This window comes from Dipodomys merriami, unplaced genomic scaffold (genome assembly GCF_024711535.1).
Source record: "Dipodomys merriami isolate MVZ:Mamm:240054 unplaced genomic scaffold, mDipMer1.0.p SCAF_1, whole genome shotgun sequence".
Taxonomy (NCBI): domain Eukaryota; kingdom Metazoa; phylum Chordata; class Mammalia; order Rodentia; family Heteromyidae; genus Dipodomys; species Dipodomys merriami.
This window is the reverse complement of record NW_027202270.1, coordinates 12,413,928-12,439,868: the sequence shown is the minus strand read 5'-3', so window position 1 is coordinate 12,439,868 and position 25,941 is coordinate 12,413,928. Positions and strand designations below refer to the sequence as shown.

The following is a 25,941-nucleotide window of genomic DNA, read 5'->3' as shown; positions in this document are numbered from 1 at the left end:
GGTTATTTCCAAGTTTGCCCAAGAAAGGGGAATTTGATATTCAGAACAGGCTCATCTATTCCCCAAATACCAGTGCAACACCCATGTGCTAGAACAAGAACAGGGACCCAGGTTCTAGCTTAAAACAAACAACCAACCAAACATTAATAGCACATAATGAAGTACAGTTGCTATTTCAACACATGTCTACCACAAGCACGGATCAAATCAAGGTAACCAGCCACTTCCCTATTCCTGACCCTAAGTCTGGATTTGTGCTTCTCAACCTGGGTGGTTCTATGCCTCGGATGCCCGTGGCCATACTTGCAAAGAGTTTTCACAACTTCAATAGGTTGGTTGCAGAGAGACGCGTTTCAGCATCTCATATGAGAAGCTAGAGACATCGCTAGAAATCCAACCAGGCCAAGACATTCCCCTGTCCACCCAGAATTGTGTGGGCCAAAGTATCAAGAACACTGAATTCGAGAGAGTAGATTGTAGAGGGGGAGACAGACTTAAACCCCACCATTACTAAACCAATACCTGCCTTCAGATCTACCTTGCTCTGACAGCTAGTAGACTGTCCAACAAGGGAACCTGGGAGGGAGGGACAGGTAGTGGTGAGGGAGGGCATTCTGATGGGCTCATGGGGAGCCCTTGGGGTGAGCTGTATGTCACTGAACAAAGAGGGCAGGTAAGTGTTCCAGGAAAGGTGTCTTGAGGACAGTGTCTGTTGTGAGAGAGCATCATGGATGAGTCTAGGCATATTTTGCTTTCCATGCTGCCATCCTCTTACAACTCTGGCAAGACTCAGTAGACCTCAGGGAGCCAGAAACCCAACAGTTCACTCCTTGCAGCTCACATCAGAGCGCAGACTAGAGAGAAGCCAGAGGAAGCTCTCCGACTTCAAAGTCCACCCGCTCCTTGGACTTCTTTCTCTCGCTTCAGCCCCGCACACCATGAGAGGCAGGAACCAAAAGCCTAGTCTTTTTTAGAGTTAAAGCACGTATGCCATAAAAGCCAAAAAAAAAAAAAACCCAAACCCCAAAACAAAAAAACCCTGATAAACTGAAAAGCCATGAAATTGGACCTTATCAAGATGAACAACTTGTGCCCAGAGAAAGATCATATAAAGATGATAAAGAGATTAAGAGAAAATATTTGCCAACCACATGTGTGATCGAGAACGAGTATCTAGAAGACATAAAGGGCTCTTAAGCCCATTGTAAAAATAAGCAATCCAATTAGAGATGGGGAAAATAATTATAGGGAGAGACATTGTATTCAAGTGGTCACACAGATGGCAAACAAAACAAAACGAAACAAAACAGGCCAGGAAACAGTGTTCAACATTAGCCACTAGAGAAATGCAAATTAAAACTGATTAAAGAACGATTAAAATGAAAATGACCAATTTGAGGAAGAGGATGCAGAGAAATTGTTGTTGGTGAGAGTACAAAATGGCACAACTATTCTGGAAAACATTTTGCTCAATTTCTCACAAAACACACAATGTATGTACTTAAACCACACACACACCAGCTACCTTGAACATTTACTGCACAGAAATAAAAACTCATATTCACCCCAAAACTTGCACATCACCATTTATAATATCCTAAGCCCCAAACTGGAAACAACCCAGAAGTTTTTCAGTAGGTGAATATTTAAACCAACTGTGGTATGTCTATGCCACAAACTACTACTCCGGCAATGGAAGAGGGTCTTGAGAAGGAATTATGCTGGGTGAAAAAGCTGATCTCCAAAGACTTACATATATATGATTCTCTTTACATAACATCCTTGAAATGCAAAGTTACAAAGATAGAGAGATCAACAGTTGCTAGGGATAGAGAGAGTAAGAGAGAGAGTTAGGGTCGGACTCCAACACAGGGTAGCACAAAGGGGTCCTCAGATGAATAGTTTTCTACCTCTTAACTGTGGTGGTAGTCACAGAAATCCACACAAGTGATAAAACTGTAAACACATACACACAAATGAGTGCATGTGACACTGGTGAAATCTGCGTGGGATGGAGGGAATGCATCACAGCCAATGTCCTGGTTTTACTTGAGTAGGTGAAAGGCGTATGAATTTATCCTGCATCATTATTTCTTTTCCAAACGCATAGGACTCTGTAATTATCTGAAAATCAAAATCTACATGAAAATGCAAACAAATGCCATTGCACTTTGAGACCAAAGTTTGCATTATTTATATCCTTGTCCAGTATCTCAAGCAGAGTAAAACAGTAGCTACCCTTTTAAAAGGCACCAAAGAATTATGTTTTTGCACAATTGTACAGCTCCATAATTATTTGGTTTGTGAGCGCATCAGAGCTTAGTCTTTAAGAAGGAAGGAAAACGTCTAGGACACTACCCTTGGCTTCGGAAAGTCCCTGAGACAAACTATCCAAGCTCAAATTGCCACAAGCAATGGTGGCACTTTTTTGACAAGTGTGACAACTTCACAACGCCTCAGTTCCTCCATCCATCAAATGGGTGTAATGCTGGCTTCAGCCATTACTGGCCATTACTTTGGTGCTTATAATCACCATAAAGAGCTGAGATGCTTTGAGCCTCCCAAGGTCAACACTTCAGCGCATCTCAATATTTACTTCACCTAGCCAGTCACTAGTGGCTCATGCCTGTAATCCTTGTTACTCAGGAGGCTCAGATCTGAGGATCACAGTGCCAAGACAGCCTGGCTAGATAAGCCTGTGAGATTCTTATCCTTAATTAACCACCAAAAAGTTGCAAATGGAGCTGAGGCTCAAGTGGTAAAGCACAAGCCTTATGCAAAACACCTAAGGAACAGTGTCCAGGCCCTGAGTTCAAGCCCCAGTATTAGCAGGTGTACACACACACACACACACACACACACACACACACACACACACACACACACACACACACACACACACACACTTACTTCAATTACAAAATAGTAAACAATGTTGATAATTAAAACTCCAAAGGAAGTTAAAATTGCTTCCTTTACTTCTGGTCTTTTTCCAATTGCAGACCATTTCCTATATTTCTTTACTGCAGGAGGGACCTACGAGTCTGGTTATGAGACTCAAGGGGCCTGGCCGGGTCAGGAAATGACTGATGACCCCTGGTTAGTTTGGGAAATGGGCATCAGACTCTGGCTATTTCCTTTGTGTTTTTTCCAAGGCTGCCAAGCTCATGAATAAGAAATGTTTTGTTGTTGTTGTTGTTGTTTTTCTACCAGCCTGAAACTAAAATAGGGCAAGAGGAGAGGAGACTAAAGCAACCTATAAATAAAAAGTCTTCGTGTGTCATAGCCAGATGCAGCCCTGTTTTGGTGGTTGAGAGATGCCGCAGCCGAAGGCTGGATGTTAAGATGGCCCTTAGCATGGTTATGTCCACTCGAGGGATAGTCACCTGAGGCAGGAAAGCTAGATGACTGCCCAAAGAGACAGTGGAGAAGTAACACTGAGCCCAGCCCATGCCAATGGTCGCTGGAAGAGGCAATCTAGAAGAAAAGGCCCACGATTTTGCAAGCAGATTCTAAAACACAGGATTCCTTTTTCCTTAGCAGTTTTCACGTTAACTCTAGACTGGAGCTGAACCCCTAAAATGTCTCAAAAAGTGGTATCACCCACCATCCTCCCAGAATCGAAGCCAAGAATCTGGGAATGACCCTCTCTCTTCCTACACTGAAACCATAACAAGCGTATTCGACCTCTCAGCTATGTCTTAGATAGTACTCACTCGATCTCCTTCATCAACCCTCCAAGCTACCAATCTCCCTAAAAGAGGATGAGTCTCCTAGACCCAAATACCTGCCTACAGTGCTCCAGAGTGTGCTGAGAGAAAGCTTTCCACACATGACAGGCTTCCAGGCCTCCCATAGCATCCCCAGGCTCTTTTCAGGAAGTGTAGCTCCCCTCCCACAACCCCCCTCCCCTCGCCATCACTGCCTGGCCTGGCCTGGCCTTAGCTTACTTCTCCAGATGCACTGAATCCTACAGACTCTTTTCAGCTTCAGACTGCCATGTGTAAGCTCCCCTACATGCAGCATTTGCTATCTGTACTTCTCTTTGTCTATGAACCTGGTGGGGACCCCCATCTATCCTGTTCACCACTGTACCCCCAGAATCCAGCATAGCACATGGCCACTTGCTGCAAGACTGGGGCATCCGTAAAGAAGTCAAGCCTTTTACATGATATACAACAGTCAATTACAGTACTGCTATCTTACCAGGAGATTAGGGGCTAAAGTATTTGGGGAAGTCCTTAAAAAAAAGAACACCTAAAGCAGGATATTTTTACATGCAAAGGAGGAGGAAGCTGTGCATTATACTACATATGTTGTAGGAAGCTGTGTATTATACAATCTTTGGCAGTATCTCTGTCTTTTATTCATGAGAAGCTTGTAACATCCTCTTCCCACTTATGATAATCAAGGATCTTGCAGCAGAGACCAATGTCCTTGGTAAAGAGTGCAATATCCCTTAGGCTAGAAGCCACTATGATAAAGGCTAAAAATTCCAATTCTGCCCATCCAGTCTCTCACTCGTGTTTTGTCTGCATCACAAAAGTATTACCAAACCGCCATTTGCACCATTTCATTCCAAATCCTTAGTCAAGTTCATGGACATCTGTAAAGGGACAGGTTGATCCATGTTGAGAGCCTTATCTCGCTTTCTGCATCATGATTCCGGGTGAGGCTGGAAGGAAGAAGTGGGTAAGTAATGGGAAAGGGAGACAGGGAGTCAAGAGAACAGTCCAGGAGGGCCAGGGCTCTTACATCCAATCTGACCTTTCACCTGTGTATGGCACACACACACACACACACACACACACACACACACACACACACACACACACACACACACACACACACACACACACACACACACACACACACACACACACACACACCAGAAAGTAAATAACACCCCAGTGTGAGTCCTTGTTGGAGGAACCATCTCAGAGCTACTCATTTTTTTAAATAAGTTTTTTATTGTGAAAATACTGTACAGAGGGGTTACAGTTACATGAGCAAGGTAATGAGTACATTTCTTATCAAGCATTGATGCTTCCTCCTTTGTTTTTCCCCTACCATCCCTGCTCTCCCACCTCCACAACTACATCTCCACACACTACCCCCCCATCTCCGCTTAAATTGTAAAGTTCATTTTTCAACATACTGTCTTGTACATCTCATTGTTGCAATGGGTCAACTTGTATCCCTATGTAAACAATGTTTTTTCCCTTCCCCTCCCCAAATTATACCAACATCAAATACAGTGAAAACAGGGGTTATACCGTGAGGGAGGGACATACAAACCAACAAAATAAATCACGTGGTACCTTATAAATATGTTAGAAACAATAGCAAGAAAGAAAAAACCACTTGTGTTGCTATCTTGGGGTTCATTTCACTTAACAACATCTTATTTGACCCTTTCTGCTTGTCTCAGATATATACTAGTTATTGTAAATAAGGGAAGCCATGGGACCTATGTTTCTTTAGGCCTGGCTTATTTCACTTAATATAATTGTTTTCAAGTCTTCCCATTTCCTAACAAATGGAGCAATGTCATTCTTTCTGATGGAGGCATAGAATTCCATTCTATATATATATACCACATTTTCGAGATCCATTCATCTACTGAGGGGCATCTGGGTTAGTTCCGTATCTTAGCTATGGTAAATAAGGCTGCAATAAACATCGTTGTGCTGGTAGCTTTAATATGGTCTTGTTTGTGATCATTTGGGTAAATGCCCCAAAGTGGGATTGCTGGGTCATAGGGGAGCTCTATGTGGAGTCTTTTGAGGAACCTCCATACTACCTTCCAAAGTGGTTGAACAAGCTTACACTCCCACCAACAATGCAGTAAGGTTCCCTTCTGGCCACATTCCGTCCAGCAACTGTTGTTATTAGAGTTCTTGATTATAGCCATTCTAACTGGGGTGAGGTGGAATCTCAATGTTGTTTTGATTTGCATTTCTTTTATGGCTAGAGAGGTTGAGCATTTCTTCATGTGTCTCCATTCTTATTTCCTCTTCAGAGAAGTTTCTCTTTAAGTCTTTAGCCCACTTATTTATTGGGCAGTTGTTTCTTTGAGGATTTGCTCTTGGCGGATTTAATTTTTTGAGTTCCAGTTATATTTTAGATATGAGACCCTTGTCCGTTGTTTGGCTAGTGAAGATCTTCTCCCAATCCGCAGGCTTTCTACTGATCTTGCTAGCTATGTCCTTTGCCATGCAGAAGCTCTGAAACTTCATGCAATCCCATTTGTCCAACCTTTCTTTGATTTGTTGTGTTTCTGGGTCTCTATTAAAAAAATTTCGGCCTGTGCCAAGGAGACCTAGGGTTTCTCCTATTCCATCCTGTAATGTTTTCAGAGTGTCTGCTTTGACTCCGAGGTCTTTGATCCATTTGGAGTTGATTCTGGTGCAGGGTGATATATAAGGATCTAGCTTTAGTTTTCTACAGGTGATTAACCAATTTTTCCAGCACCATTTACTGAAGAGGCTGTCTTTCTTCCATTCTATTTTTTTAGAGCTACTCATTTTACTCCTTTCTGTGGTGGTGCAAAAGCCAGGCTGGAACGGAAGGGCTGTCTCTAGTGATCGAACTTCCTGTCCAACCCTCTAATAATACTCATTGTGTTTGTAGCACCTCTTCAGGAATGCAGAATCACTTCCTACTTTTTGACCTGCCATACTGCAACAATATTTTCAATTATTGGTTAAACTGCAAATGGCCCATGAGTCATTTAAATAAATCTCACACATATGAAATAGTCAATAGTGTTCTTTGAGCAATTCCCAGCTGTAAAAATACAGCCATGCTGAAGGCAATTTTTTTCTCCGCGGCTAATTGAAAATACTGCACATATAATGCATGATTTAAAGCACCCAAGAGGAATTTCAATTTGCATTCCCTATTTTAAAGGTACAATCAAACGCTGTCTTAAAGTGCTCTAACACACTTAATTCAATATTGCTCGCCTGAAGCCCCAACCATTCCTAAATTTTAACACTCTGAATTGGTGACTGGAGGTTTTTAATGCTCCAAGTGACTTTTAAACCAATGGCTTAAATGGAACTGCTTTTCTTGAGAAAGCAAATATTCCTAGACTTGATTGATTCAAATTTCTGAGGCCCAGAGAAAATGGCAGCACAGATGCCTAATCAGGAGGAAGGCACCACGTCCAAGACGGTCCTTCCCCAAGGAGTGAAAGCTGAGATCTCTTTTCTTCTCTTTATTGTAGCAGTCTTGGGGCTTGAACTCAGGGCCAAGGAGCTGTCCCTGAGCTTTCTTTGCTCAAGGATAGTGCTCTACCATTTGATCCATACCTACAGTTCTGGCTGTTTTTGGTCGTTTACTGGAGACAAGAGTTTGATGGACTTTCATGCCTGGACTGGCTTCAAACCAGCCTCCTGAATAGCTAGGATTATAGGTGTGATCTATCAGTAGCCAGCTCCATATTCTTTCTCAGTTTATTATTACAAATTTATCTTTAAGTACTTGTACAAAACAGGTTCAATTCAACATGTCGGTTTATGAGTACATCTTGATCAGTGTCATCCCTTTCATCATTCTCCTCCATCTCTCCCAACCCCACCCATCCCCTCAATTTCCTATTTCATTTTCACATTATATGCTTATTAAATATTGTGATTGCATTCTCCTATCTTTCCTCTTTCCATTTGTCTACTCCTTCATACCCCCAACATCTCAAATACAAGCTCCTTGGTAGTCATAAGACTGCAAATTAGTTGTTCAAAGGAGTTATACCACTGGAATTCTCCCCTGCATATACCACTTTGGTTAATGTTTGTGTACATACTCATATGACTCTATATATGTTTACAAATATATTTATAACTTGGATTTAACTTTCACATGAGAAAAAAAAACATGCATCTTTTGTCTCTCTTGGTTTATCTTCCTTGGCCCAGGGTGTCAATCAAAAAATGGCAATGGAAAAAAAAAGAAATAACTCATGCTTTAGGGTTGGAGGGGTGGTTCAGTTGACCGAACACTAGGCAATGAATGAAAGCATCCCAGTCTCAGACCTAAAACAAAAGGGTGATGGATGCTGAGTGCTGGTGAGCACACCTGTAATCAATCCTAGCTACTCAGGAGAATGAGGTCTGAAGATGTGATTCAAAGCCAGGCTGGGCAGAAACGTTCACAAGACACTTATCTCCAATTAACCAGCAAAAAGTTCGAGATGGATGTGTGGTTCGAGGGGAAGAGCAGCAGCCTTGAGTGAAAAAGCTAAGTAAGAACAAGAGGTACTGAGCTCAAACCCCAATATTGGCTGGCTGCTCCCCCGCCCCCCGTGCCTGTGTGGGTAGAGACAGAACTGTCTAAGTGCCATTTTAAAGAAGAGTGCTCAGAAACCAGTGATCTTGGTTTCAAGATTTATGATCAAGTTCCATTTCTAACTGAACTCTAAAAGTTGTGCAAATAGCTCATGTGCTTTCTGAGTTAACAAAACAGCTATTGAGATTCTAGGCCAAGGGGACAGCATGATGGGAGAAATGGCAAACGTGAAGGGAACTGCAAGAGCTGACAGCCTGACAGAGACAGAAGGCCTTAAAGCACCAAGAAGGAAGACAGGAAGCAACACAAACTATTAAGAGCTGCACACAAATGTGGAGGTGGCTATTTGCCTTCCCATGCAATAACACGGATTATTAGTGTCCTGCCAGGAAGCAAGTCAGTCGGAGGCAGCAAGTACAGAGAAGGCAGCACTGCTCCTCACAGGCAAGATAGAGGACCTGCTGTGGTGACCATTGGTGGCGAAGGATGGGCAGAGAATGAAAGGAATATTAATTAAGGACCTAGTTATTGAGCAAACAAGCACTAGCAACAATGGATTGTTTTGTTCCTTAGACACAAAACCTTTAACCTGAAACAAGTAGGAATAGAAATGATAAAAATGAATGCAAAATTAGCTATTTCATTCACCAGTCTCCAGGGGCTACTGTCTAATATTAGCTATAGTCGGTGTACAAGCTATTTTCAATGTTTGGGAACAAAGGGTATGTGTAACTGTTGTTATGCTACACCTCTCCTATCAATTGACTAGAAAATTCGCTGTAGCCCACAGGTAAGGAAACTTTATCTGACAAAAATCATTTAGATATTTTTAACAACATTCAAAGGCTATACAAAAATTATCAACAAGAGGCAGCCAGGCCATATGAAGCCAACAAGAAGGTACCAAATAATCAAACGTACCAAGTGACTTTGTGTGCCTTCTGTGGCCCATTTACTGGACGGTCCCACTCCTGCTAGCCCTATGGAACTGCCCCAGGTCTTTTAATTCTATGCACTGGGACAGCAACTCACTTTGATGCGGTACCAGGTAGCTGCTTTTCCCAGCTACATTCAAAGCAAGGGCAGGAGAACAGGATTGGCAGGATTACAAATCAACAGTCACTTTCTCCCTTTCATCTAAGCTGGGCTATAACATCTTGCAACCCGCAGTCTCGAGAGGTAGGGTGGGGACTGAGCTTCTCTTTTGTCATGAGGTTGCACTTTGTGGGGAGAGAACAACTTTTCCATTTCTTAATACGAAGATGAACGTCACTAACAGTGGGCGGCGAGCAGCGTCAATGGCGATTAGGAAAGCTCCCACTGTGTGCACAGCCACAACACTGTCTGTCATCTCACACAGACAGACGTGGAGAGGGGTACCTAAACTGCTCACGATGCAGATAACCTTAATTTAACCTTCCTCTCTTCCCAGTGAGGAAGTCTTCACCACCCACAGCAAGTTTGGGTCAACCAGACTAAACAAACTTTGTGACTAAGATGTGAAATCACATGTAGGGCGAACTAGAATAGCATTCTTCTGCCCATGCTCACCTTCCAGGAAGCAATTCAGTTCAGATTTTCCCCTGGCATCTCTTCTAGTGCCTTCCATCACTTGCAGAGTTTCGAACCAATTTCCAGGAACAGTGTCTCCTTACTATTGTCCAAGCCGTGTGTGACACTGGCGCTGAAAAATCTACCCAGAGCTGTAGGAAGCTCTTGATGGTCCCTCCAAACAAATGCTCCCCCAAGTAAATCTCGACTCATGATTCCTATAGCAGATCCCTTGTAAAAAGGAACCTTTACTAGTTCATTTAAAATAATTTAATACTAATGTTTTTTGTTTTTTACTTGATTCAAATTCAAAAATCTGTTTTCTATTCTCATGGTGTTTTGTACATGAATATAAATTCTTTAATCACCAGTGGTAGGGGCAGGGTGAGTGGAGAGTGTGAAGGAGGATAGTTATGGTCAAAATATGCACGTGTGAGCATGGAATGATGTGGAGACTGGCTTGGGAAGGGATGAGAGAGAGTGATGGATGGGGAAATCTGCCCTCGGCGCACTCTATGCATATATGGCTATGTCAGAATGAAACCTTCTTATAAGTATTAATGTAAGAAAAACAGTATAGGAATGTGGTTTAAAGTTCATGCAGTAAGATATTTATCAACTGTCCTTTTTTGACCTTAATATCCTCATCTGTAAATTAAAATTATCAATGAAATACTATGTGTAGTGAGTCCAAATTCTGTTCATTGCTAACTTATTAACTGAATGAATAAGTGCGGTATAGAACAAACAAAAAAGTGACCTTTAATAGTCTTTATCATCAGAGGAGTAGGAAGTCGCAGAGCCAATCTATTTCCTCATCACCCAGTCCTAGACGGAGCTGGACTGCATTGCCCAGGCTCTGTTATGGCTGGGAGTGAGCTGAAGGCTGACCTACAGTTAGGAAAACAGGAGAAGAAGTGATATATGTTCTTCTCAGACCTGCCCATCAAAATATCTCACATGTGATCCTGTGACCTTTCTGGTACCATCAGATGGATACAGGCAGGACCATGAACTTGGTAAGTGCCTGTTAATAAATTAAAGGCACAAAATGTTAGGAGGCTGAGCTACACACACACACACACACACACACACACACACACACACACACACACACACACACACACACACACACACACACACACACACACACACACACACACGACCACTTAGGCTTTATGTGTATGACAAATACCTTCCCTTTATGCTGAGTCACAGGACTGGTTTGGATTTCTTATTTTATTTTGTTTTAAAATTTCTATTGTAAAGGGGATGTACAGAGGGGTTATAGTTACATAAGTCAGGTAATAGCCTTAGCATTACCTACCTTCCTTAACAGGATAGAAGGTATTTGGCCATTGTATGCTTATCACCTCAGGAATAAATCTGAAATATGTAGTCAATATCTTTGCCTCTTTTCTAAAATTTAACGCACACACATTTCTTATTTTTATTTATTTTTATCATGCAACCTCACTAAGCATTAATGTGCTGGCTACTGCCAGGGTTTTCAGGCTGATATGCCTTCTCCATCTATTCTCAGTCACTTGGTTTCATCTAGCTAGCCCTGTGTGTGAACTCTGGTGACTGAACATAGTGGGACCTTGTAACAAGAAAGGTCTTATAAGGATCTAAGAAGATAATAGATCCCATTTTTGGTTGAATAATTTGGAGGATAGTTCTCACTTGATTTCAGGCACAGAGTCTTTAAACAGATGCACTATTTGGTAGAGACATTTCTACCTTTTAATGCCTTTTGATGACATATTCAGGCAATACTCAGGCAGGATTGGCTGATCAGGGACAGGCTCAATCCTGCATACTCAGGCAGGATTGGCTGGTCAGGGACAGGCTATTTATGCAGTCCCATATATTCTCCTGGGCCATGGAATCATGCATACTGAATCAAGGCAAAACTTCTGCGAGAGTAACATTTTACTGCCTTCCCAAGGTTATCTAGTAAAAAAAAATCTCATTTTCTTAAGGGAACTAATTTCTTCTCAGCAAAGGAGTTATCTGCTTCTGTTCAACCTTAAAGAGCCAAACAAATAGTTCTTAGCTGATACAAATTAACATATACCAATTCTGTGAGGCTGAGGATTTGGTGGAGAGCCAAGAAAAATTAAAAAGAAAAAAAATGAAGATTGTATTACCCATGAGGGTGATCTAGAACTCACGCTCATCAGCTGCATACCCACACTTCCTTTTGTGCATAGACTTAGCTTGTGTACCTTGTCAAGACATTTCCATTACTTCTCCATGTAGGCCTTTAGAGCTGCACCCTGATTCTCCCAGACAGCGCCCAGAGCCTGCACTACTGACCTCATATGTCACTGAGGGAGGAGCAAATCCCATCGCTCTCCAGCATTCATTCCTCAACCTCCTGGTACCTCCACAATCCTCATCTGAGAACCATCCTGGACCATGTGCTTCTTGGGGCTGCACAGTTCCCATCAATCAAGACTTCCTTCTAGCCCTCAGATCACCAGGGCATCATGACTGCTCCTATCCAGTTCACAGACATCTCCTGGAGGCATGGGAGGGGTGGTGGTGGTGGTGGTGGTGGTGCGTGTGTACTCCAGTCCTGGAGCTTGAACTCAGGGCCTGGGTGTTTTACCTGACCCATTGTGCTCAAGGCTGGTGGTATTCTACTACTTAAACTATAGTTCCACTTCTGGCTTTTGGGGTTTTAATTGGAGATAAGAGTCTTAGCCAGGTGCAGGTGGCTCATGCCTGTAACCCTAGCTACTCAGGAGGCTACAATTTGAGGATTGTGGTTTGAAGCCAGCCCAGGCAGAAAAGTCCCTGTGAGACTCTCCATCAACCACTCAAAATGCAGAAGTGGTCTATTCTGGTTCAAAGTGGTAGAGCACTAACATTCAGCAAAAGATCTTGGGGACAGCTCCCAGGTCCTTGGTTCAACACATATGACTGACTTAAAAAAAAAAAAAGCCTCACAAATTTTGCTGCCTGTTCTGGCTTCAAACAGCAATCCTCAGGATTTTAGCCTCCAAAGTAGCTAGGATTACAGGCGTGAGCTACTGGCATCTGGTTTGCTTGAGTCTTACAGTGTGAGGGAAAGGACTTCCGTGCAGCAACCCAACAACCCAGTCCACACTGACCACTGTCGGTGTGAGCTGCCAAACACCTCATTAGCATCACTCATTCTGACAGTTGATGGCTCCCAAGTGGAGGACAGAGCGGCTAGGTGTAGGTAGTGGGATCAGTCTGCTCTAGTGGAAGAATCTGTATTACCATGGTGCACAATGACAATACAAAGCAAACAACTCTAAGATAATTCATTTCAATCCACTACAGACACTGCACTCCTTGGCTGCCATCCCCTGAGCCACGCATACCCCAGCTGTAAGCAGTCTTTAACTGTTAAAGCATCATAGAGAAAACTTTTCTACCTAAAGGGGGAAAGACACTCAAAGATTGACCTCTTCTTCTGATCCATCTGTGCCCCTCCACAGTAGATATTCAAAACAAGCCTCTTAAGAGCAGATGGCAGCTCTGCCATTACACTTGACATGTCAAGTGACTTTAGTCTATTACCCATTTTCTTGCCTGTGAAACAGGACGAAGATGACCCATCTCTGTGAAGAAAACATCTCATCATCTACAATCTCCTGCTGGGGAAATGGAGCATGGAGAAGGCAATCTTTGGCTTGGGCCACACAGTAATGAATTGTGGAGCTGAGGTTTAAACCTAAGTTCATTTGATCCTCCAATTCATTCTCTGTTCAGTCAATATTCTACCTTGTCATCCGTGGGGGGTCTTACCTTGTTGCTCAGCCATACCTTTCAGCTTTAGTCATGGAAAACAGTGTCTCAGAATCAAAAACTCTGTCACGGGGACCACACAGATCTGACATCTACATCCCTCACCAGCCATCTCTACACAACTGAGTCTCAGATTTCTTACTATTTATTAATGCCACTAACTTTACTGCCTGAGGGTTGATAGGATTCCGCAGGGTCTTACACTGCCTTACACTGCCTGACTTCTCTGCAGCAAGCATCTTTTTGGCTCCCTTGTGTCAGGTACCGTGGAAGCAGCCCAGAAGGAGGAGAGACCTGAGGGTTCTTCACCAGGCAGGTAAGACACAAAGTAAGACAAGGTGAACAGTGGGGCAGAAGCCTAAACTTGCCACCATACATAAAAAATAAATGTACTTATCATGTTGAAGTAAGTTCTAGGCTAGTGACATACACATGGGAATGGTTGTCTTTCCTTACTTCAACTATGCTGAATTAACTCACATTAATATGATCAGCACTGGGAGATTCATAATTTGCCATGCTGAGGCACAAGAATAGTTAATTATGAATACCTTAGCATCTTTGCCCAATCCTGCAAATTGCCATTTTAACCACCTGTTATTAAGAAACGAGTAAAGAGTTGACAGATAGAATGAGTTTTTTGGCAAATTAATTCCAAAGAGAAAGTTACATCTTTAAAAGAACATTCTTTAGAACAAGCCATTACACAATATCTTCCTGACATCTCCCATCCCACTGTTTAAACAACAATTCACAGGTAGGCATACACTCTGAAGGCTGGGTAAAGTCTCAAATGGATATCTGCCTATAAAATCCTCCAACGATTATATCAACTGCAGCAGCAAATACATTCTGTACTATTTGGAAATATTTGTTAATGTGAATCCAATATCCTCAGGACTCTTTTACATAATAAGGAGATTCAGTCATAGTTAGATAATCATGTGTTTTAGGTACATTGAGCACATGTATTTACTTTTTCTGGATAACTCAACATCATCTAATACAACAGAATGACATTTTCCCCCCGTCTGCAAAACAGAAAAAAAAGAAGGCTCTAGAAGCTATACCTGCAAGGACCCAAATAATACACCTAATATGGTTCTTTTTCCTACTGCACATTTTTTCATTCTTCACTGCTAACTCAAGGGGAAATAAAGCACCCAGGCTGGTAGAATTCTTGCTATCAGGGCTGGTTTTCTGTAACAAGCGTAAGGATAGAGTCAGAAGGAGGGTCTTTCATGAATCAGCCATCTTATGCTAGCTAGACAATATACAAATAGCCTGAGCCTACAAGAAGGACAGATGATTAGTTGATCACCAGGAAACATTACCCATTGAGTGTCATGTCACGTCATTCTAGAAACTGAGCAAGTCACTCACTCACCAGGTTAAAGACACAGCAGAAACAGGGTTTGGGGAGAAACCAAACGTTCATCTGTACTATTGTGACACATAGCACCCAGCACCACGCCTGTGGCCACCTCATGTCCTTTAAGTTACCACCACTCTTACCATTGTGTACAGCACCTAATAGATACTCTCCATTTCCTCCTCACAGCACTCACAGGGTGAGTACCTTTATGCCTAACTTGCAGACAAAGAATCTGGACCTTGAAGAAGTTTAGAGACATGGTTATGGCTCCCAGTAGAATCTAGATCAAAACCAAAGTACTCTGGCCACCACATCATCCACACTCTTAATTATTATACTCTGGAGGAGGGAGAGAATATTTGCTATTTAGAAATGATACATTTAAAAATAAAGATAAATATAAACATGAGAAAAAGAAAAGCTAAATCCCGGAGTTCAATTAGGCACCTTAGTTAAAAAAAAATCATGCTTGTTCTTTGGATGGGTTTTATCCAGTTTAATCTAAGTTACTTCTTTGTACTCTACCTTCTAATTCCAAAGGTCAGCACTAATTTTAGAAGCCAGTCTCAGGAAAACAAAAACAAGTATCTAAGAAACAAACTGGGGAGGCCCAAAGACATACAAACATTACGGCAAGCAACATGAAAATATTGACCTCTTTCCACTCATGTGTTTTGGGTGTTACTGGAGGAAATCATGCAGCACACAGACAGTATATTGAAAGGAAGTGTGTGGGGTTTGAAGCAACCTCTTATTGCTGAGAGATAAATCTTTGAAATTCTTGCTATCTGCTCATGCTTCATACATTTACAGCCCTGGCATGGACACACACAGGCTCTGGTATCCACACACAGAAATTGTGTCGCTTGTGGTGTGATACTTCAGTGTTTCCAGAATCTTTGGACCCAGCTGTAGGCCTGGGAAAGACATTAACAGTTATGCTCAAGGTTCAAGATGACAGAGTCTCTGTCAACTGAAAACTAATGCCAGTTGGGTAACTCACCTACCTAGCACCCCTCTTTCAATGAACTCTCTCACCTCCTGGCTACAGGGCTGAACATGTGACTCAGCTTCAGCCAATCACAGCACCCATTCTACTGATCACAACCATTGGTAATAGAGAAAGGCACATGACAGGAACAGAGCCAATCAGAATTCCTTCCTAGGATTTTTCCAACTAGAATTGGCAGGAAAGAACTGGAAGTTCCTCTTTATCAGGAACATAGAAAAGTATGCCTGCAGCTATGGTCTTTGAGGGAAAGAGAATCAGAGACAGGAGGCAAGAAGAAAGAGAAGACAGCCTCCAGACCTTCAGTTTCTAGATCTGGGAAACATCACAGCCAGCGTCCTCTGTCACATAAGATAATAGCTCTCCTTTTTTTGTTATTGTTGGTACTGGGGCTTGAATTTAGGGCTTCTTTTCTCTCACTTGGCTTTCTCCATGGATGTCTGGCATTCATAGAAAGTGGAATCATGCCTCCACTTCCAGCATTTTGCTAGTTAGAAGTTTCTTGGATTTGCTACCCAGGAGGGCTCTGAACCTTGATTCTCAATCTCATTCTCCAGAGCAGTTAGGATCTTTGGCATGAGCCATCACCAGCAACCAGCTGTAGCTCTCCCCTGGCATTTTTTTTCCTGTAGTGCACTAGTTAATCATTTATATAATTTGAGCAAAAACCACATCTTTAATACATATTAAAAAAAACTTCTTAAGTAGATTTCTTATTTAACAAAAAAAGAAAAAATGAATTTTAATAGAGGCAAACACTTCCATTAATCACATAGTACTTTCCTGAAAGAAAAGAAGCATTTATTTGCATTTGTCATCAATTTATTGTGAAAGGGAATTCAGGCACAGTAGTAAGTGCTACAGCACCGAGCCCAGTCCCAACTAAACCTTGTCATTAAAAAATATATACATGTATATGTAGTTACTGCAAAGGTGAATGTACAGAGCATGACAGTTTCATAAGTCAGATATGAGTATATTTCTTTTTGAACCATTTCACCCCAACCCTCGCTCTCTCCCAGGTTTCCCCTCCCATCCCACCCACAAGTTGCATAGTTCATTTTCCACACAGTGTTTAGTGATTATCACTGCCACATTTGTTCACCCTTTGTCCCTCCATTTCTGTGCCCTTCTTACCTTCCCAAAGACAGACAAATGTACAAACAAACAAGACAAAAAGAAAACAAAAACAAGAAAAAAAACACGCTTCTTGTCATTTTTGATCAGGTTTTGTATTTTGTATTAAATTCTCTCACATAGCCAGCCTCCATTTCCAAGATTTAGTCCATATAAGCTTAGGATTAAAGCAAGTGGTTCCCCCCTCCCCTTTTTTCTTAATAGCTACATTTGTTAGCATCCCATGGAAGAGGAAAGCTGGGAGGGTGGAGACAGAAGGTATTGATACTATTTCTGGTATGCTCTCAAGAGAAATTCCCCAGGTTACCAAAGTCCCCACTTGGGGGGCAGGGATGCAGGTAGAAAAACAAAGTGCATTTACCAGGACTGCAGGTGCTACAAGAAAGCTTTTGAGCTTTTTCTTATGATGTTTACATTACAATCTCCACCACGTTATCTTTCTCCTAAGAATGAACCGATAAAAATAGAAAGGCACAGTGGATTCCAATTCTCACATTATCTTCTGAAAAAACAGGCTAGGTCTGAGCTCACTGCAGCAAGAGTCTGGGTGCTCTTGATCTGATCTTGCAGTAGGCTGTCCACCCCATTTCTCCCTTGGGATACAATGGGGAACCTGTTTCTCAAATTGCAACCAATGTCCTTCTGCATAGTTAGAGATTAAGCTTAGCTTCAGTGGCCATCCTCAAGCACTAAAAGAACATTGTCAGAGATGTTACTTCTCAGGACTGAATTTTTATCCAGATGCAGCAACTTTACTCCAGAATAAAGGGGATAATCACTGACTATGTCAATAGACCCCATCTACTCGTTAGAAGGGGCACCTCTCAAAGGAGTAAGAAAATAGAACTCTCTTACTTGTCTCAGACAAGTTGGGAATGCCAAGACAGATAAGAAACAACCCAAAGTTTATTGCACTTGTTTCCATTCAAGACCTCAGGGTATGTATTTAAAACCCAAAATTACTTTCCAGATCAGACATACAATCTATTCTTGTAGAAGGATGGGTTGGGAAGAGAAGACAGGAATAGATTTACAGAGAAGGTCTAAGTATAGGACATCAAATTTATTTAATACTGTTATAAAAGTATCCAAGTGGGAATACAAACTACATCTTCATGTTGGAGCAGTACTAATACTGAAGGATTTCATAGGCTTACAAACAAGAGACAAGACAAAATCCTCATGTAAGCAGAGAAGAAGGCTCTTAAGAAAAAATTCATCTAGACTTAAGAGCAAGTTGTGTCAAAAACGAAAACCAAGAAGTTATAGATTTAAATTAAAAAAAAAACAACCTCTGATACTCCTTTAGTAAGGATGCCACCCTCTGAAAAGCAAGCAAAGCTAATTCTATATGGTCTATATAGATTGTCAGCAGCCCAGCCTGATCCTTCTGGGGCTTTCCACTAAGTTTGTCTGAAGACAGCCAATGCACTGTCATGATAAAAGGCTAAACTAAGTTTTAGTTTGTTTGGCTGGTGTATTTGACTGGTCCTTGAGCTTGAACTTCGAGCCTGGGTGCTGTCCCTGGGCTCCTTTTGCTCAAGGCTAGCACTCTATTACTGAGCCACAGTGCCACTTCTGGCTTTTTCTGTGATGACTTGGAGATAAGAGTCTTATGGACTTTCCTACCACAGTTAGCTTCAAAGTGATCCTCAGATCTTAGCCTCCTGAGTAGCTAGGATTACAGGCATAAGCCACTGGCACCAGGATAAAACTAAGTTCTTTATTTTTAAGAAAAAAGCTTAAAAAGTCATTAAGAGGTTACACCCCAAGGTCACCAAGAAGGGTAAATGCATTCGCCTACCTCATACAAGTGCAGCCCAGTCAGTGGGAACTCCATCCCCCCTATCCCCCCACCCCCTACCAGAGGACAAACCACCAATAAAAGGATAATCCAAATTATTACAGACTTTTCTCTCAGTAATATTCTACCTCAAAAGACCTGATTGACCCGAAGTTTTTAAAGGGTGGATGCTGAGATTGGTCTGAGAGGTAGAGGGAGGAGGAGGGAGAGCTCCAGCTGGGGCAAGTCTGATCAAGGTACACTGTGTGCATACATGGACATGTCAACATGAGCCCATTTCGGTACTACTAATGGATGCTAATAAAGATGCATAGGAAAAAATAAAAATAATGGACCATTTTTTTAAAGTGTGAAATATATTCTAAAAATTCTGAAGGAGCACCACCAGAAGTAGAGGTCTTGGGCGAGAAACTCCCTTAACTTTGAAATAGCTCTTGCATAAAGTATGCCCTGCACTTGGTTCGGTTCAGGCATTTGTTAAACACTTTCAGGTTGCACAACACGGCTGGTGCAAGAAGAGTTAAACACAGGCACACTTTCACAGAGCTTGGAATCTAGCAAGTAAAGGGTGTTGCTAAAACGCAACAGTTGTCATCACAGAGGTGTTCAGCACCGGGTATGCACACATGCGCATACTGTGTGCAGCCAAGGGTGGAGAGTAGTGATTGTTAAACTGGATCTAAGTCTGGAAGAGGGAGGAATTAGCCAGACACTGAATGTAGAAGGAGGAAGAGAATCCCAGGCAGAGGTAGAGCAGGAGTGAATGCAGGGAGGTGTGGGAAATTCCATGCTATAAGGAAACTATTGAAAAAATCTAGAGGGCTAGAAATAAAAGTTCCCCAAAGGGGACAAGACAGAGGAGGTGGGAAGAGGTAGAGGAAAGCTGAGACTCTGTCAGGTCATTACCAATGGCCTGGTGGGACCCTGGAGTGCTGTGGAAAATTCCCTGGCCAGGGACTGAGAGGAACCTGGGCACTGGGATAAGAGTGTCCAAGGCAGGAGAGTGACCTTGGGAATGTACGACAGTGACCCTGGGAATGTACGGCAGCCTGCAGCCCACATTGGTTCAAGGGCAGCCAGGGCAGGGGCAGCCTGTGCATTCACATTTAGTCTCTGTTTGAGATGCATGTCAGCCTGCTCCATATCCTCCTGAGAGTGGAGTAGTTTTGTTGTTGTTGTTGGTAGTAGTGGTGGTGGTGTGTGTTTTGTGACAGGTCCTGGGGCTTGAACTCAGGGCCTGGGCACTGTCCTTTAGCTTTATTTTACACAGTTAGTACACTTCCACTTGAGCTACAGCTCCACGACTGGCTTTTTGTTGATTACTGGGAGATAGGAGTCTCATGGACTTTGTTGCCCAGAGAGGCTTCAAACTATGATCCTCAAATCTCGGCCTCCTGAGTAGTGGTACCAGTGAGACACTAGTGACAGGCTTGGGAGTGGGGTTTTTCAAGAAGGTGTGAAGGTGACTAGTTTGAGGAGATGACTTTAGTCATCAGAGGCTGTGGTCTGGGCAGAGGTAACACTAGAATCTATTGTAGTCACCTCACACCAGTGAAAGCCTTCTGGGAACTTCAGGTATCAGCTCACCCTGCAATCTGAGGGAATGTGGCATGGCACAGCCACTACAATGAAGTGGGATTTGTCCCTAAACCAAGAGAGAGATGTAGAATTTCTATGGGGAGGTCAACAGTTTCAGGTTTCAGGGTCTAGTATGCTAGCAATAATGTGGAAGTCAGGAAGCAAACTGGATATGTGGTAAGCCTTAGAATCCCCAGATGCCAGTGGCTGTCTCAGAGCTCAGAAGCCACTGGAACCAGAAGGGTACTGTCAAAGAAGGTCCTCTGGGAGGTCCCCTCCAGTGCAGACAGGTCCTGGAAACTTACCACTAGCCAAGGGCTGCCCCATGCAAATGGGAGCTTCATATTCTAGGTCTTCTTAACTTTTAAGAAAAGCTATAAATTCAAGCAATAGCTCCTGATTCCTAAATATTAACTCAACTTCTGTATATAGTGTTTGAGCTGACATATATAGCAACCAGTGTTAAGTGGCACAGTGCCCACTATGTGACCACAGCGGAGGCTTGTGGAACATCCAGCACAGGGAAACAATAGGACTGGGTGACTTTTCAGAGATGAGGTTCCAGAGTCCCACTTCAATTCAGGCCTCTACCTGTACATGGAGGGAAGGATGGAGCCATGGCCAAAATAAAAAGCAACAAACACATTCAAGACAAATTCAGGGTCATGATGAAATGGACATGCGGTGGGCAGTAAAAGCAGAAATCAGTTGTGGACCTTTTGTGGGTTTTGTTTTTTTTGCATAAAAGACATGGAAAAGTCCATTAGATAGGAAGTGGATTCTAACACCAGAGGATTTTAACACCAGAGACCTTGACTTGGATGTCAGTCTAGTAAAAGTTATAAGCTAAGGGTTTCATCAAAGAATCTTTGGTAGAAGAGGAGGTGGAGACAGGATCCTGGGTACCTCCAGCAAGGCCCACAGATGCCAGAGAGTTGGATGGAAAACCACAAGTGTGAGAAAGGCTCCACAGTGTCAAGCTCAGCAGCCCCGGGAGGTAAGGTGGGCTTGGAGGACAGGCAAAGGTCTTGGATGCAAAGTGCTCTCTTCTACACTGAGGACTTTGCGGCCAGCTTGCCGGAGCTGGGAAGAAAAGCAGAATTAGTTAAAGTAGCCTGTGGCAGCCACAGGCAAGAGATAGGGATGCAGGAAGAAGGGAAGTTAGGGCAGTTAAAAATAATGCTTAAAGAAAAAGGAAGAGTACGGCGGGGTGCTGGTGGCTGAAGCTTGTAATCTTAGCTACTTAGGAGACTGAGATCTGAGGATGGTGGTTCGAACCTGGTCCATCGTCTGTGAGACTCTTATGTCCAATGAATCACTCAAAAATTGGAAGTGGCTTCCTCAGCACCAGATAAGTGGTTGAGTGCTAGCCTTAAGCACAAAGGGGCTCAGGGACAGCACCCAAGGACATCCCTGAGTTCAAGACCCACAATTGACCTAATAATAATAATAATAACAATACTGAAAAAAGAGTATACAAGGGGAGTCCAAAGATAAAATTAAGATAGGGGAGGAAGATTCCTGAGAGGGAGGATTCAGGATTTGGCTGTAGACATTAGTCACTGTCACAAGAAGTCCCCAATTCAACTTCATTTTCCTTATCTCCCTCTACCTGATTCATATTTTTTTGACTTGTGGGATTTGAACTCAGAGCCTGGATGCTATCCCTGAGCATTTTTTTTCACCCAAAGCTGGTGCTCTATCACTTGAGCCACATCTTCACTCATTGCTTTTTGGTAGTTACTTGGGGATGAGTCTCATGAGCTTTCTTGCCCAGATTGGCTTTCAAACATCAATCCTGAGATCTCAGCCTCCCAAGTAGCTAAGATTACAGGCATGAGCCATTGGTTCCCTGCCTCTATTCTTTTTTTAAAAATCTCAGATTGTCTGTAAGAATGATATGACTCCAAAGAGCAATATTTATCACATGAAGGCCTGGAAATAGCAGGTACCTAGGACTTAGAGGATGGCCAGGTCAATACAGAAAACTCTGCTCTGGGGAGGGGACATAGGACGATGTGGAGCAAGTCTGGTGACCTCTGTTTTCTTAGGGGAGTTAGCCATTATGTTACCTGCTGGACCTGAAGGGGAAAGGCACTGGGCATTCTTGTGTGGAAAAATACAATGGAGGCCCAGTTCAAAGCCGGGGAGGCAGGACCTCTGCGATTAGAGATAAGATACTGGAGTTTCTGACTCTGTGTGGCAGGGATGCGGCTCAAAGGCTGTGTCATTAGGATGGTGGAGGCCACTAGATTAGGAATGGTTAATGCTGCACAATCTCCATGGACTTTGAGATCAGAAAAAGAGGAAAAGCAAAGAGCAGGAGGAAAAGGACACAATGGACAACAACTCATTTCTAATTCTTCCACTTCAATCTCCCACTGGGGTTCTATCATCCAAAGGTAGACCTGAAAGGCAAAATCCTCTGGAGACAAGTAATAGCTGTTCTTTCAAAACTGCACTAATGACAGGTACCAGTGGCTCACGCCTGTATTCCCAGCCACTCAGGATGCTGAGCTCTGAGAATCGTGGTTCAAAGCCAGCCTAGGCAGGGAAGTTGGTGAAACTCTTCTCCCTAATGAACCACCAAGAAAGCCTGAAGTGGATGTGTGGGTCAAGTGGTACAGTGCCAGCCTTGAATGAAACAGCTCAGTAGTAGGCCTGAGTTCAGTCTCAACTATTGGCACAGGACAGACAAAACGAGAAAAGGAAGACTGAAGGAAAGAAGGAAGAAAAGGAGAGGGAAGGAAGGAGGGAAAGAGAGAGGGAGGAAAAGAGGGAGGGAAGAAGAGAGAGAAGGAAAGGCAACTACACTGCATTAATAAGTGACATTCATAGGAACTAGGAATTCTCTGTATAGATTCAGTTTTTTTAGAATGAAAGAGAGAACATCTTATGACCTTCAATAATTACCGTGTGCTCATAATTAGCTGTACAGTATTTCCAAACATTAATAAACATTCAAAACTTGAAGCTGGGGGGGGGGAATACACCTTTGTTTATTTAGGCTAGCACCACCAGCTGTAGAGCTTAGTAATTTTTTTTTTGGTTAAAATTCTGCAAAAACAACAGAATTACTAATTTAGAGACACCAATCTTGGTCCAAGTACTTCCATCTCTAAGTGTCCTTTCCACAAACCAATTAGCAAGGCTGACATTGGTTGAACTTCAGACCTAAAAATCTCCAAGATAAATCGTTCTAGAACGGTTCAGAGAAGTAAGCGGCTGCCTGGCTTAGAAGGAGGAAGACAAACCTTCACTTTTAATATCTATACATATATCTATATGTATATTTAATATTGGATGCTACCTAGAAGAATGTTCTCTACAAAAGTAGTCAGAGCAAGGTAACAGCGCATTTGGGATTTCTCCCGAGACACGGATTATATGCTGCTCATTCACCCCCCCCCCCAATAAAAACCTCCACTCGCATCTTCCATCGTACCTGAAGGTGGAGTGTCGCCTTATGTAACACAAGCCTTCTCTCCCGGCTCGGCGGGGGCCAGATGAAATACCTCATTCCGCCCGGAAATTCCGAGCACTTTGAGCTTACCTGTAGTCACTAACCAGTCTCCCAAGGTCCATCTCCACAGCCGAGGAGAGAGTCCAGACCGGCTCAATGGATGGATGGGGGGGGGGACCCCGGGTGGCAGAAAGCCCAATGGAAAGCGGTCCCTGCGCCCCGCCGGTCCCCTGCAGGGCCGGTCCCCTCCCGGGCGCGCGGGCCGGGCTAACTAGTCCCGAGTCCCGGTGTCTTTCCCGGTCCAGGGCGCACAGGGAAAGTGCGGGGTGCGGGGAGCCCCGGCTCCGGATCCCGCTCACTCCTCCCGCTCCCCCCACCCGACCCCCTCCGGATCGGCGGCAGGGACAGGAGGGCGTCTCCGGAGGGACGGGGGTCCCTCGGGGGCGCACCTGGTATCCCCAAGCCGCCAGCCGGGCGGCGGGACGCGGGAGCAGCCGGGCGCGCCCCCAGCCCCGGCCTTCGCTGCCCGAGGGAGGCGGAGAAAGTTCCCACCGCCCCGACGGGCAGGCTCGGGCTCGCTCTCCCCGCCGCGCCCCCGGGGCCGGCCGGGCGCAAGGTCGGTGGGTGCCCGGCGCCCCGGGCCGCGCCCCGCCGCCGCGCGCGTACTCACCAGCCCCTCGGTCGGGTCCCCCAGGTGGCGGCAGCGCGGCCCGAGCCGGTGAGGGGAGGAAGGGAGGAAAGGTGGGGAGGACGGAGGGCGGGCGGCGCAGGCGGCAGCCCGGGAAGAAGGGAGGCGGCGGCTGCAGACGCGGCGCAGCCGGTGCAGCCCTGAGCGCGAGCGGGGCGGCCACGGCGCGGGGGCTTTATCGCCTTGGCCGCGCCGGCCCCCGCCCCTTCCCGCCGCCCCCGCCCCGCCCGCCCGCCCCGCCCTCCCGCCGCCGCCGCCGCCGCCGCCAACGCCGCCTTTGTGTGCCAGCCCGCCGCCGCGTCCCGCGCCGGGACTCCAGGACGCCCCTACCCAGCCCGCGCGGCGCCCGGATTCCGCCCCAGGGCGCTCCCCGCCCGGGGATCGGCACCCCGAAAGCGCCGCTCCCCCACGCCTCCCTCGGCCCGAGCTGCACGTGGGGCGCCGGAGGGGTGTGGAGAGGGGGAACCCCAGCGCCCACCCGGAGGAGCCCCTCTGGGAAAGACCAGGGCGCCCCGGGACCTCCCCCCCCCCCCCGCCCGTTCCTCCAGGTGATCGGGTGGAAGCCCGGACGGGCCGCCGGGGGCTTTTGCGGGGTGCCCGAGGGCCCTGCCGGATGGTGGACAGGGGGCTCCAGAAAACTGGAGGCGCGCGCGAGGTCCCCGCAGTCCGGGGTCTGTCTGCAGCCTACCCCGGCCGGTGCGTCCTACAGCCGATGGGACCACTGAGTCACGGAGGGCGAAGAGGATCCCAAGCCCGCGGCCGATGCGCTCCCCTTCCCCGCAGGCTCCGACGCCGCCGGTCCCCTAGGCCAGCGCTCCTCACGTTTCGGTGGTTGGGGACTTGAAGTGGCACATTGAGTTACACCTCTTTGTACTTGATGGGCCTGGGGCCCCAAAACCTATGAAGAAGACACCCCCCCCCCCGCGCCCCACCGAGTCAGGCTGCTGCTTCCCCACCTGAGCAACTCGGAAGGTCAGCTCGCTCGTGGACTCGGCTGCGCGTGTGTCAGCGACGTTTACGGATTTGCAGGAGCTGTTTACCTGCTGGCAAGAAGTCTGCCTAGTTTTCCAAACCCTTTGTCTCCTGAAATGCTCTCTCCCAGAATCTTCTGGTGACTGCCGCTTGGTGCTTTGGGTTGTAAGTCAAATGTTACCTCGGGCTGCAAGCCTTCCTGGAAGACCTGAGCGAAATCACCTCCTTCCACCTGGCAGCCTTCAAAACACTCATGCTCTCACTTGATTTAGCTTAGCCGCACCGG

General features: G+C 44.9%; 1 protein-coding gene across 1 annotated transcript in view; it reads right to left on the bottom strand.

The window, feature by feature from the left end:
- Serpine2 (serpin family E member 2) overlaps positions 1–24,806 on the bottom strand; it is a 66,954-nt gene extending 42,148 nt beyond the window's left edge. The window contains exon 1 of the mRNA XM_070015979.1: positions 24,666–24,806. The gene's annotated coding sequence lies outside the window, so the exon portion shown is untranslated. The remainder of the gene's footprint in view (positions 1–24,665) is intronic.
- Between the last annotated feature and the right edge of the window lie 1,135 nt (positions 24,807–25,941).